At 37.1% G+C, this 12,907-nt stretch overlaps 1 pseudogene; it reads right to left on the bottom strand.

The window, feature by feature from the left end:
* LOC120090646 overlaps positions 1 to 3,342 on the bottom strand; it is a 36,583-nt pseudogene extending 33,241 nt beyond the window's left edge.
* Positions 3,343 to 12,907: the final 9,565 nt, after the last annotated feature.

Raw genomic sequence — 12,907 nt, forward strand, 5'->3', positions numbered from 1 at the left:
CACGCCAGGGTGAAGCAAGGGTTGCTACGCTGCTTGTGTTGCCTTATGCCTTTGTTTCTACCTTGTAGCGTAGCCTTACGTTGCTAATAGCTTAGCTACGATGCCTTTTAATGGCAAACTTGTAATTGTGTCTTCTTCAATTTTGTTGGTTCCAAGCTCCATTTTGACTCCTTTTTGACTCGTTTTATTCTAAGTGACTCCTTTGACCTTTTGGGCTGAAATTACCTATAAAATGAACATTTAAAGCATATGAATTATAGAAAATAGATAGAATTAGGGATATAAATATAGCTCTTGTTTAGAGCTATCATCTATACAAAGAGTTTGTATAAGATCAAACCGCAAAATGACTAATATCTCTTTATATCACTATTAATTGAAGAGATTAACATTTCATAGATGACCATAGGTACGACCTTAATCCTGAGTGAGTTATAAACTTCTGTTTATGAGGGCAGTCTTTTGATCTATATGGGTGAGAGTGGCCAAATTCATCGACTTAATAAGCCTACCATTTTAGGAATTTGTCCGAGTAGAGAACTGGGTACATAGCTATACAAGATGAAATTCACTCATTTTCATCTTTAAGATAAGTAAATGAATTGCTCCTTTAAGTGCTAACTCCGAGTCTTGAACAATAGAGCCTCCCCCCTCTCACTGGCTCGAGAGGGTTTTATTTATGGTAGGACCATAAATTGATTGTTCATTTGAGGATCAGTGGGATTTAAAGAGTATGTAATTACAGGGGTAACATAGTCATCTGATCCAGTTGTAATTACGAGTGATTCGTGAAGGTCGACTTACTATTGATTGGTTATATCCATGGACACAGAAATATATCTACAGTGCGAATAGTGCAATTATGGATCTTTAGTGGAGTGATCTGCAGTTAATGAACATTGATTAATTTAATTAAAGAGTTTAATTAATTAATCTCATGTCATTGGAGCTTCTAATCTGTAGGTCTATTAGGTCCTCTTACTAGATCACTAAGGATAAAAAAAAGAATAAATAGTTTTGAAATAATTTAAATTGTTCAAATTATTTAAGAAAAATAAAGGTATAATTTATATTATTGTGATTAATATAAAGTATAATGTATATTGATACATTATAATATATAGTTAATTATAAATCATATATATAATTAATACTATATATGAGAAAGATAACTATTTGAATAAGATTAAAAAGAATACAATTTATATAGATATATTATAATATAAAGTTAATTTTGAATGAGATTAAAAAAAATATACTTTATTAGATGAGAATAATATATCTAATTGAGATTCTAATATTAGTTGTATGAATGAGATTTGTATAATTACTATAGGTTATAATTAATATGAATAAGATTCATATTAAAACTATAGGTTACATGAGATATATATATTTGACTAAGATTCAAATATTAAATTAATATGAATAAGATTCATATTAAACCTATATGGTATGAGAGAGTTATGCATTTGAATATTATTTAAATGCATGTTTAATTAAATATGAGATATTTAATTAATATTATAATTAATTAATTATTATATTTATTATTAATTAGATAATTGATAATATTTATTTAATTAAAATTAAATTTAGAATTTAATTTTAATTATTTGTTAATTAAATAAAATTTTATAACTCCCTTGTAGTTGCAGGAGAATAGTTGTAAATGTGAAGGGAGTTATCCCTCTCACTTTCCTCTTGACAAACTCTTTCTCATTCTGAAGAAAAAAAATAGACAGAACGATTTTTCTCTGGAATCTCTCTGTACTATTCTTTTTTATTTCCAAGACTAGAAAGGATGCCACCATCCCATTCTTTGTTCTGAGAATAGCAAGTAAGGCTCGGTGGTGGTGTTTTGACGATTGTTCGTGTTCTTGGAAGAAGCATCACAGTTCGAGAGAGATGTTCATTGTATGAAGTGTTCGTGCGATAGAGAGGAAAGTATTGAAAATTGTCTTCAAGGGTTAGTCATTTTTTCTTCCCTTGTTAAAACATGCTTATATTAATATGTTAATCCTTGTTCTATTTGTTTCAAGTATTTTCAAAATGAATTTCGGAAGAACACACTTTATGCCCTTCCGCTAAGGAATTCGATTCCTTCCATAAATGTCTTCCCCCTCTCCTTCTTGGATGCTTTTGTTAGTGCGCAGAGGCTTGGGTTTGGACAAAGGTTTGGGTTTGCACAGTTGCGGCCACAGATTTTTTCAACAATCGATGTAGCAACTTGTTAATTAACCCATTGACCTCAACAATAGGCTTATCTTCTAAGAAAATTTCAGCATTGAGGCACAATCCACCAATCATCCAAGGAAATAACAGTTGACCTCTGGGCTTATCTGGTACAGTTCTGTTTTGTACTACAATGATAAGTCTCATGTCCAAAGGAATTCTCTTCGTGATGCAATAAGCGGCCATGACCCTCCCTCTGGAAATAGTCTTATCATGCATCATGGATATTGCTCGATGCTTCATGAAGTATACCCACAAGTTGGCCTTTAGGGTGAATGCACGTTCAAGGAAGATTCTGATTCTAGTGCTCGAGACATCCTACGTAGTTCTAAGCTTAGAAAAGACTCTCACTTCATCGGCCATCTGTTCAAAAGTTGAGTGTGCAATGATTTGGTTACCCTTTGCTTCATGATCATCCCTCAACTGAAGCATCACGTTGATTTTCCTCGCTTTGAATAAGACGTAGTGGCCTCGGACTTGGACGACATCTTCCTCATCATCAAAGGCTCCTTGGTAGAAAGCTCTGACAACTGTGGGCTGCACCATTGTTAGGTTGGCACAAAAATTTTCCATCCGAGATGATCTATGATGTCCAGGATGAACTGTGGAATGGGCGCAAGTTCAGGGAAGCAGTCTTTTTTCACCAACAAATCACCGAACTGCTTACGTCGACCCCCAGATGGGTCTTGCGTTAGCTTAGCCTCAGCGGACTGTTTCTCATTGCCATTCTTTTCTTTCTTTCTTCTTTTTTTTTTTTTCCTTTTTCTTCTGCTTAGGCTCCACAACCTTTCTCTCCTCTTGCTTCTTCTTTTTCTTTTTCTCTAGAGTAGGCTCAACTGCTTCTTCATCGAGTTTCCTTAACTCATCCTCCAACTCCTCATGCAAGCGCTGGTCTCGATTTTGATTTTTGATGGGTGCTTCCTCCATTTCTTGCCTGTGGTGGATAATCGGACCGTCATCATCATCCATATGCTCACCTTGCGCTTCAGACTTAGGACTGGCTGAAGGCTCCTTGCTGTGCTTAGCATGGATGCTTGCCTCCTCCTCTTGCACGGGCACCTCAATCGGTCGAAGCTCAACAAAATTTTTTGACTTGAAGAACCTCATTTTCTTCAGTTATCAGCACACTTCTTTTGCATCGACCTCCTGGAATTTCCTCTTCTGCTCTACTTCCTTAACAACTAGTCCAATGGGCCCACCATTGGAATTTGCTGATTGCTGACTGCTTGAGGGCATTTCTTTAAGGCTACCACCTACAAGGACAAGCCCATGCAACGACTTGTTGGATTGGGTAGGTTGTTCCCCTCCATTTCGTACATCGAATAAGCTCTATTAAAAAAGCATTGGTAGCTCTCTTAGGATCTGAGCTTTTACTTCTTTCGGCTCACATGTAGAAGTGACCTCCTCCCCCAGTTGCGAGTAATCCTCGATAGCTATCTTTTGGGTTTCCATGTGCTGAACCTCCTTGAGCTCATCAGCCATTGGTAGAACCTAATTTACTTCTCATTCTTCAACAAAGCCAATTTTGGCTCTCTTCTCACGATAGATAGCTTTTAAGATATCGCCAAAAATATCTCTTTCCTCATGGCAAGGCAGCCTCACTTATGCCCACCATTTCACTTTGAGCATCATTGGCTTGTTCTGAGTGGTTTTGACAGGCAATCTCAGCTCCAACGCAGAGGCACTATTGTTGCCGAAGTTGACTACCATTGGCTCCTCTTTGAATTCATCTTCGATCAACACGTGTAGGATTTGAATCGGGGGAGGGGCGACAAAGGGGTGAAGGAGAGGAAGTAGGAGAGGCCTCGGGAGAAGGAATTCTTGGCTTCCCTTCTCCTCTGGCCGACAAAAAGATAGTGACTAATGGGGTGGGATTGAAGCACTCACGGAAATCGTCAGAATCAGGCTTGATTTCGATCAGCGGAGGTGGTCTTTTTGGCTGCAAAGGTGAAGATTGAGGTAGGGTTGTGGGTCGGATAAAGAATGGCTCAAGCTGGGCTCGGAAGGAAGAAGAATGGAGAGCTGGGGAAGGAGCTCTTAGGTGGACTGATGGTGAAGTGGAAAACAAACGGATGTTCGGGTGAGGTCGTGGGATAGTAGACGGAGGGAAGCGGAGAGGAGGAATGGAAGAGAAAGGTCATACCAGAGTGGATGGAAGAGCTGAAGGATGCATGGAGACTAGAAAACTGGAGGAGGGTTCATAGGTTGCTACATGGAGGAGAAAGAAGAATCACTCGAAGTATTGTATTGAGTTGGGTATGATGAGACAACGCTATCGTTGGTGAAACTTTCATTGAAGTTCTACAAGTTTGAGCTATCAGACATAACTGACTGGAAGATCGAGAGTTGAAATTTTGAACGCCAACGAGACAGAGAATATTTAGAGAAAGATCGAGAAAATGAAGAAGATGAAGAGAAGAAAAGGGTTTTGGATTTAAAAGATGAATACGTGTGGAGAGAAGCAATCATAACTCAATCTAATGCTCTTTTGCTCGAGGAGATATCTCAAGACTAAAAAATGTAGTTTTTATAGACGTTGATTGATCCATGCGCGCACTCAAGCATAAACATCCCTAACATGCAATGACTACTTTTCCATGTGTTTAATTTGTTGTTCTGACACATGATCAAATCAATTCATCAGTTCATAACATTATTCAATGCATGCAAGCATCATCCTCAGCAAAATACAGCCATCACCCATTCTATTTAATCTACTCCTAAGTGCAGAATGTAAATAATGCAAAGTAAAAAAAAAAAAGCATCTCTCAAAAGTTATGAGTGAAGTTGCCATTGGGAACTTTTAGTGCAAGTTCTCACAGCTGCTTGCATAGTCAATGGAGGCTTTATCTTTATCAACCTCACCTCCATAGTAAGGCTTTATCCTCTAGCCATTGACTTTAAATACGTTCGATCCATCTTCATTTATTAGTTCGACGGCACCATGTGGGAAGATCTCCTTGATAATGAAAGGATTAGATCATCGTGACTTCAACTTGCCTGAAAACAAACACAAGCTTGAGTTAAATAATAAAGCCTTCTACCTAGGAAACAATACTTTTTTATTGAGGTGGCCATGATGCCAACGTTTGGTCTTTTCTCCATAAATTTTTGTATTCTTATATGCGTTCAACCTCCATTTTGCAAACTCATTCAATTGCATCTTCCTTCTCCCACTAGTTCGAAATTTAGATTGAGCTTTTTAAGAGCCCAATGTGATTTATACTCCAGTTCAAGGGGAAGATAGCACGTCTTTCCATATATCAACACATAGGGGGACATGCCAATAAGTGTTTTGTATGTAGTTCTGTACGCCCATGATGTCTCGTCAAGTCATTGTGCCCAATTCTTTTGGGATACGTTGATGGCCTTTTTTAGAATCGTTTTGATTTCTCTATTGGAGATCTCAGCTTGACCATTTGTCTACAGGTGGTATGTAGTTGCTACCCTGTGCTTCACATTAAATTTAATCAGAAGTTTAGTGATAATGCGATTGATTAAATGCATACCTTATTCACTAATTAGCGCTTTGGGAATATCGAAGCGAGTGAAGATATGCTTGGTCAGAAACTTGGAGACAATCAACACATCATTCTTGGCACATGAAATAGCTTCAACCCATTTAGACACATAATCAACAACTACTAAAATGTATTGGTGACCGCAAGAATACAGGAATGGACTCATGAAGTTAATGCCCTATATATCAAATAGCTCAACTCCTAAAATTATAGTGAGGGGCATTTCATTCTTGGCAAAGATATTCCCAGTGCGTTGACACCGATCAAAATTGATGACGAAGGACCTTCATATGGAGATTCGTGACATTGGAATAAAATCATTGAACTTTAGATTCAGGTACACACTAGTGGAGAATGTGATCAGGTCCAAACTTGTAGAGGTGAGGCTCATCCCAGTAGTAGAACTTGCACTCAAGAAACTGTAGGATTGTATCAATAGTAGCGAAAGTACAAGGATCATTTAAGCACTCAAATTCACTAATTTTGGCAAACTATAAAGCATGCTTTTGTAGTAAAAAATGAGTTTCAAGACATACCTCTTGTAGAACTTCTTTAAAGCTCCTTCACCAGCTGCTATCTTCTCCAAATCTTGTTGTAGACCACCTCAATATCTTCTCCACTATTCTCTTGGTGCTCTAGATTGAGTTGTTGAACTCAAAACAAGCTTGTATCAAAGGTAGAAGGAGAAATGCTCGCTGCAGAAAATCAGCTGAAGAACTCTTTCTTCAAACCAAATTTTCTCTCAAAATCTCTATAGATTGCATGCCCGATTTTCACTCCAATATTGTCATTATATTGCAGATCAACATGCAAAGAAAAGAGTTGCATGAGTTGCAGCTCATGCTTGGAGAAGACAAGACAAAGATATTGCTTCTTGTGTGAGCTACTTCAAAAGATGGATAATGGAAAATCCTCATTTTCCATTTAAGTGCTTTTTTTTCTTTTCCTTTTTCAATTTTATCTCAAAAAATCAAAATTTGATTTTAAAATGAAAAATTTAATTATTTTCATAAATTAATTATTAAATAAAACTTAATTAATTTAATATCAAATATTAAATTAATTTTAACACATATCCATCTTTATATATTTAAATCATATTTAAATATATAAATTCTCCTATTCCATTTAATTCTAAAATTAAACATATAATTATATCTTATATAATTACTAATTAATTCTAATTTGAATGCTTCAAATTAACTTATTCATGCTATTCTAAAGCTAGTTCGTTATGAGCTAGTAGGGGGACCTCGCGGACCTACAGATCAGGGCTCCAACGATCTGAGATTAATTGGCTAAACTCATTAGACCAAATTAATCCCTATTCATTAACTAATGGGTCACTCCACTAAAGCCCATAGTTGCACTCACCGCACTGTAGATATATTATGTCCACATGATTTAACCATAATCAGCAAGTCGACCATTCACAGGTTATTCGTAATAACGGCTGGGTCAAATATCTGTTTTACCCCCGAGATTACGTCTTATTCCTCAAGTCCCTACCGATCCTCTAATGAACAACTGGTATGTGATCTAATCACTAAACCAAACTCTCTCAGCCCAGTGAGAGGGTGGGGCCCTTTGTTCAAGACCTGGATTCAGTACTTGAGAGAACAACCTTTTTCCTATCCCTAAATTGGGTAGGTGTGAACTCCGTCTTGCACCCTATGTCCCCAGCTATCTATCCGGTCTTACCCCTGAAATGGGGTCTTATTGAGCCGGTGCTATTGAGTCAACCCTCAACTATGCAAATCTAACGGCAATCCCGAATAAAAAGGAGTTCATAGTTAGCTCAGGATTAAGATCGAGTTACCTAGGTCATCTAGGTGAAATAGTCAGTCTTAAATAGTAAACAACGTTATAAAGTAAGAGTGACTTATTTCTTGGTCCTGATTTTATGCAAACTCATTGCATAGGACACCCCCACTCCTCATGTCAGAACATGTACGAATTAGGATCACATCGTATGTAGCACTTTACAACTCTTTATAACAACTATAGAGTAGGCCACATCCAATGGTGTTACCAGAATAAGGTACCCAACCTCATTCATATAGCATAGATCATTTTGACTATTTACTCGAACCCGATCCACTCTTATGTCTCCACATAAAGTTCAAGTACTCTTACAATAGTCATGGGTCTTAATTTATTGGATTTAGACTTTCATATAATTTATGAGATTAATAAAAAATATTTCATAATAGAAAATGTTTATCATTTTACAAACTGCGAGTTTTTAGGACATAAAACCCAACAGAAATAATTTTTTCTTCTGTTGTGCATTATATTCTTCTAGCCATTGTTTGCATACCGAGTAGTTCACAATATTGATATACCAAGGTTCTTTGTCCTTAATCCTTAATAGCTTCTCATATGGAAAACACTTTTTGATCTCATGCGAACTCTTCTGGAACTCTTCATTTTCCAGACGGGACAGATGGTCAGCTACTTGATTCTTCATCCCTTTTGGTCCTTTATTTCCATATCAAGTTCTTGTAATAGTAGGATCCCCTGAGTCAAACGAGGATTTGCATCATTCGTTGCCATTAAGTATTTGATTGAAGAATGGTCTGTATGCACGATCACGTTAGATCCCACTAAGTATGCACGAAACTTATCCACTGCAATGACTACAACGAAAAGCTCTTTTTCAGTTGTTGTGTAGTTTTCCTGTAAATCATTAAGTGTTTTACTAGCATAGAATTCATTATCTTATCTTTTCTTTGACCAAATACTGCTTCCACCACATAATCACTTGCATTACATTAGGTCAAATGGTTGCGTCCAGTTTGGTGTAACCAAAATAGGGGCAGAGGTCAACACATACTTCAACATTTCAAAGGTTTCGGAACATTGCTCATCAAATTCATACAGTCAATTTTCTTCTAACAAAGATTGAGAGGCCTAGAAATTTGGGGAAATCCTCAGATAAATTGTTGAAAAAAATCAACATGACCAAAAAAACTCCTCAATGCTATGACATTTGCAGACACAGGTAACTCGACAATCACATCAATATTTGCCAGGTCAACTTCCATCCCAACCTTGGATACTTTGTTTCCCAAATTTATACCTTCAGTCACCATGAAGTGGCATTTTTCCCAATTGAAAACTAGATTGGTTTCTTCATACCACTTTAAAACTGCCTCCAAGTTCACCAAACAAGTATTGTATGAGCTTCCGAAAATAGAGAAGTCATCCATGAAGACTTCCATCGCATTATCTAAGAAGTCTAAAAAGATTGCCATCATATACTGCTAGAACGTGACTGGTTGTCACAAAATTGTAATGATGAAAAATAATGTACTCTATATACTACAAGTTTTCCTATATTAAGCCTAAGTGCAAATTTAATACATGTATGATGTAGTAGGATTAGAATATTATGGTCAAATCTTTAATTGTTTAGAATTGAGATTAGTTTCCATGATTGAATATAATTAAGATTAGTTTCCTTGGTTTATTAGGATTATGATTAGTTTCTTTGATTGATTAGTGATATAGATCGGGATCGATGAGTTGCACTTGGTTGTTTTTTTTTATTAATTTTAAACATTTTAATTTTAGAGTTATTTGTTGTCTTTAATTAATTTCTAGATTTTAAGTGTTAAATTTAAGTCTTGATCATTATGGAGATGCATTAAAGATAGTGGTTGGAAGATGGAGGTTTCAATTAATAGAGTCACATAAAAGGATAGTGGTTGGAAGATGGAGGCTGCTATTAATGGAGTTATATTAAAGGAATGTGGTTGGAAGATGAAGGTTGATAAAGAACTTAATGCTTTATTTTGGTTTTTGTTTATTTGTATTAAATAGATTAGAATCTCTACAAAGCTATATAAAGCCTTCTATCTTTCATTTGTAATGGAATCAAAATTTTATGAAAGAAATTTGAGATCTCATATTTGAGACTTTTCCTTTAGAATTTTGCATTTCTCCTGATAGAATGCATATGAGCTATTCAATCTAAGCTTGATCAAGTTGATTGTGGAGTGACTCAATCTAGAACAAGATTTCTCATTTTTGCTTCTAGATCTTCGATCAAGAGGTAATCTAATTCTAGCATTTTCTCGGGGTTGAACTAAATCGTATAGGGTGTTGGGGTTGATGCCCTAAAGTCTCAAGTCTTGTAGTTTGTAAACAGTTTGTACAAATGCTTGTGTTGTTAATATATGGTATTTACTTCACATCTTATATTTTTGCTCAGTTACTTGTTTCATTTGCTTTACCACAAACCAATAAACATAAAATCTATGGTTATCTTATGTGACTCAAGCATGTATGTGGTGACATATAAGTGGATCATGTCTTGAGTGATAACCAAAATGGTCTGTAGTATATGGATATAGGAGGGAAATCTTATCTTGGTAATGCTACGAATGTGGCCCGTTTTGTGGAATGGTCACAAGTGTTGTGACTTTTCACAGATGATCTGATCTTGATCATTCGTGTTGCGTCCTATACAAAGAGTTTGTATAAAACCTTACCACGAATTGTTAACGTCTCGTTATATAACACCGTTCATGACAGAGACTTTACTTCACTAAGATGACCATAGGTAACATGATCTCAATCCTGAGTGAGTTGGGATCTCCTGCCATTGAGGGCGGTCCTTTGATTTGTATGGGTGCGAGTGGCCAGGTCGCCGATTCAAACCTACCATTTTGGGGATTCGTCTGATTTGGGAGCTGGGAACTCAGCTATACAAGATGGAATTCACTCCTTCCCCGAGGTAGGGGTAAGTAGATAGATTGCTCCCTTAAGAGCTAATTCTGGGGTTTGAACGATGTGGCGCCATACACCATCTCTTGGCTGCATAGGTGTTCACACATAGTTGGACTATGTTGTATTGGTCATTAGAGGAATCGGTGGTACTTAAGGAGTGAGATGTAACTATAAGGGCAAAACGGTAATTTGGCCCAGTTGTACTTACGAACATTCGTGAAGGGTCATCATACTCATGATTGGTTATATCCGATGGACACAGAAATATGTCTGTGGTAAGAAGAGTTCAGCTGTTGATCTTTAGTGGAATACCTGATAGTTAACGGATGGTGGATCTCGTGGCTAAAGAGTTTAGTCAGCTATACACGAACCGTTGGAGCTTCGAGCCACAGGTCCATTAAGTCCCTTGGGTAGCTTGGATAAAGTCGAGAACCAGTATTTGGGTTAATTTGAAATGTTCAAATTGACAAGAGGAAGTTTGATTATATATGATATAATTGGACTGGTTAATTATATATGATATAATTGGCTAAATGTATGAGATACATTATTTTGGAGGAAACTAGATATAAATATTATTTATATCAAGTAGAGGAGAAAATAATATAGTAGATATGTGATATCATACTATAGGATAAAAACATAATATGATTATATTTATTAGTTAATTAGTTGCTTAATTATATGATAATTAATCCAAATTTCACATTCGGACGTGTGTTAATGGGCAGCGTCAGTTATTGTAACCGATGAATTAAAATGAAAATAGTTTTCATTTTGTTCAATTGCCCAAAAAAAATTCGCAAGCGCGCGTTGGAGAAAAGAAAACGATCATTTAGGTTTTTTCGAGAGCCTATATGATAGTTGCTTCGCGCCTAAAAGATCGTCCACCTCGCACCTAAACGATCGCACACTATCACCTACACGATCGCATATCTTCTCTAAACGATCGTATAACGTGTCGATTTTGCTAAATGATCGTTCAGTAAATCCTACATGATCGTGTAGCTTCTCCTAAATGATAAGCAGTCTGCTATGCGATAGCGTCTTTTTCCCTCCCACTTACTTATCGCCTACACGATTTGTGTTTCTTCCTTCCTCTACAAATTCACCAAAGACCATGCTTTGGGTTCTCACTCCGAGAATACCCGTGGCTCTTTACTGGTGGTTTCATCCCCACAGTGTTCGTGTTCGCGATTGTTCGTGCTGCTGTAGTCGACGCTTCCATTGGGAGTTGGTAGATCGCATGGAGGTTTTCCGCTGCTTGGAGTGCCAAAGTTTGAAGAACGTCTTGAACTGGTATGACACTCATTCTCTTGTTATTATCTTGTTTATAGAATGCCAATAATTAGTGTTTGTTTGCATAACTATATGTTGAATGTATATTGTGGTATTTTGGTTACTGTAAGATCGAAGCGATCCGAACGTGCTCATGGAACTCTTCAGTAAGAGATCCTTCAATTGGTATCAGAGCCAGGTTATGATATTCCAATTTCATCTGTTGCAATGAAATGAGATTTACATTCATGGTGGGTGCATTTCTACACTGATTTAATGGTTAAATTTTGCTGTGGATGTACGGATTAATGGATGTTTTCGAGATGATTAGCCTCGGTTTGATTTAGATCCTTTTACATTTGTGATTGTTTGTAAAGGCCCCTGCGGTTTTGGGCATTAATAATCGTTATCGAGTCTGTATTCAAAGTTTGTTTGAAGTTTTGAGTCGTTCGTCGAAGTTCTGGGCAAGCGTTGCAGTTCTTCGAAGAAGGAAGCGATCTAGGGTTGATCGCATCATGCAGAAGATGTGTTACGCGATCGCTGTTGATCACATCGTAAAGATGAAGGAGTACGCGATCGCTGTTGAACGTCGATTAAACTATTGGGTATGCGATCAAGAGTTGATCTTATCGTTTTGACGATCGAGTATGCGATCGTTGAGTATCGCGTCGTGTAGATGATGAGATGCTCGTAGATCACTTAACGCGGGCGCTAGATGATCGTTTCGGTCAGCAAGCTTCATCACTTAGTAACTGACTAAACGATCGCTTAGCATTGCAAGGTAAATCATTTACTTGGTTGCATGCATCGTGTAGGCAATGAGATGCTCGTATATCGTTTAATGCGCGCGCACACCGGATGATTGTTTAGGTTAGCAAGATTCATCGCTTAATAACTGACTAAACAATAACTGACTAAACGATCGCTTAGTAACGTAAGGTAAATCGTTTACCTGTCGTCGCGCTACACGATCGAATAGACGATCAGGTTTCGCAGCCTCGTCATCGTCTACGTGATAGTTAAAACCATAAAACATTCTGAAACGAAAAATAGTGGTTGTTAAGGTTCAAATTCCAAAGATTTGTTCTGCTAAATGGTTAGAGACGAATGTCATCCTTCCAACGCAGGGGCCTGATCAC

Source organism: Benincasa hispida, chromosome 11, assembly GCF_009727055.1.
Source record: "Benincasa hispida cultivar B227 chromosome 11, ASM972705v1, whole genome shotgun sequence".
NCBI lineage: Eukaryota > Viridiplantae > Streptophyta > Magnoliopsida > Cucurbitales > Cucurbitaceae > Benincasa > Benincasa hispida.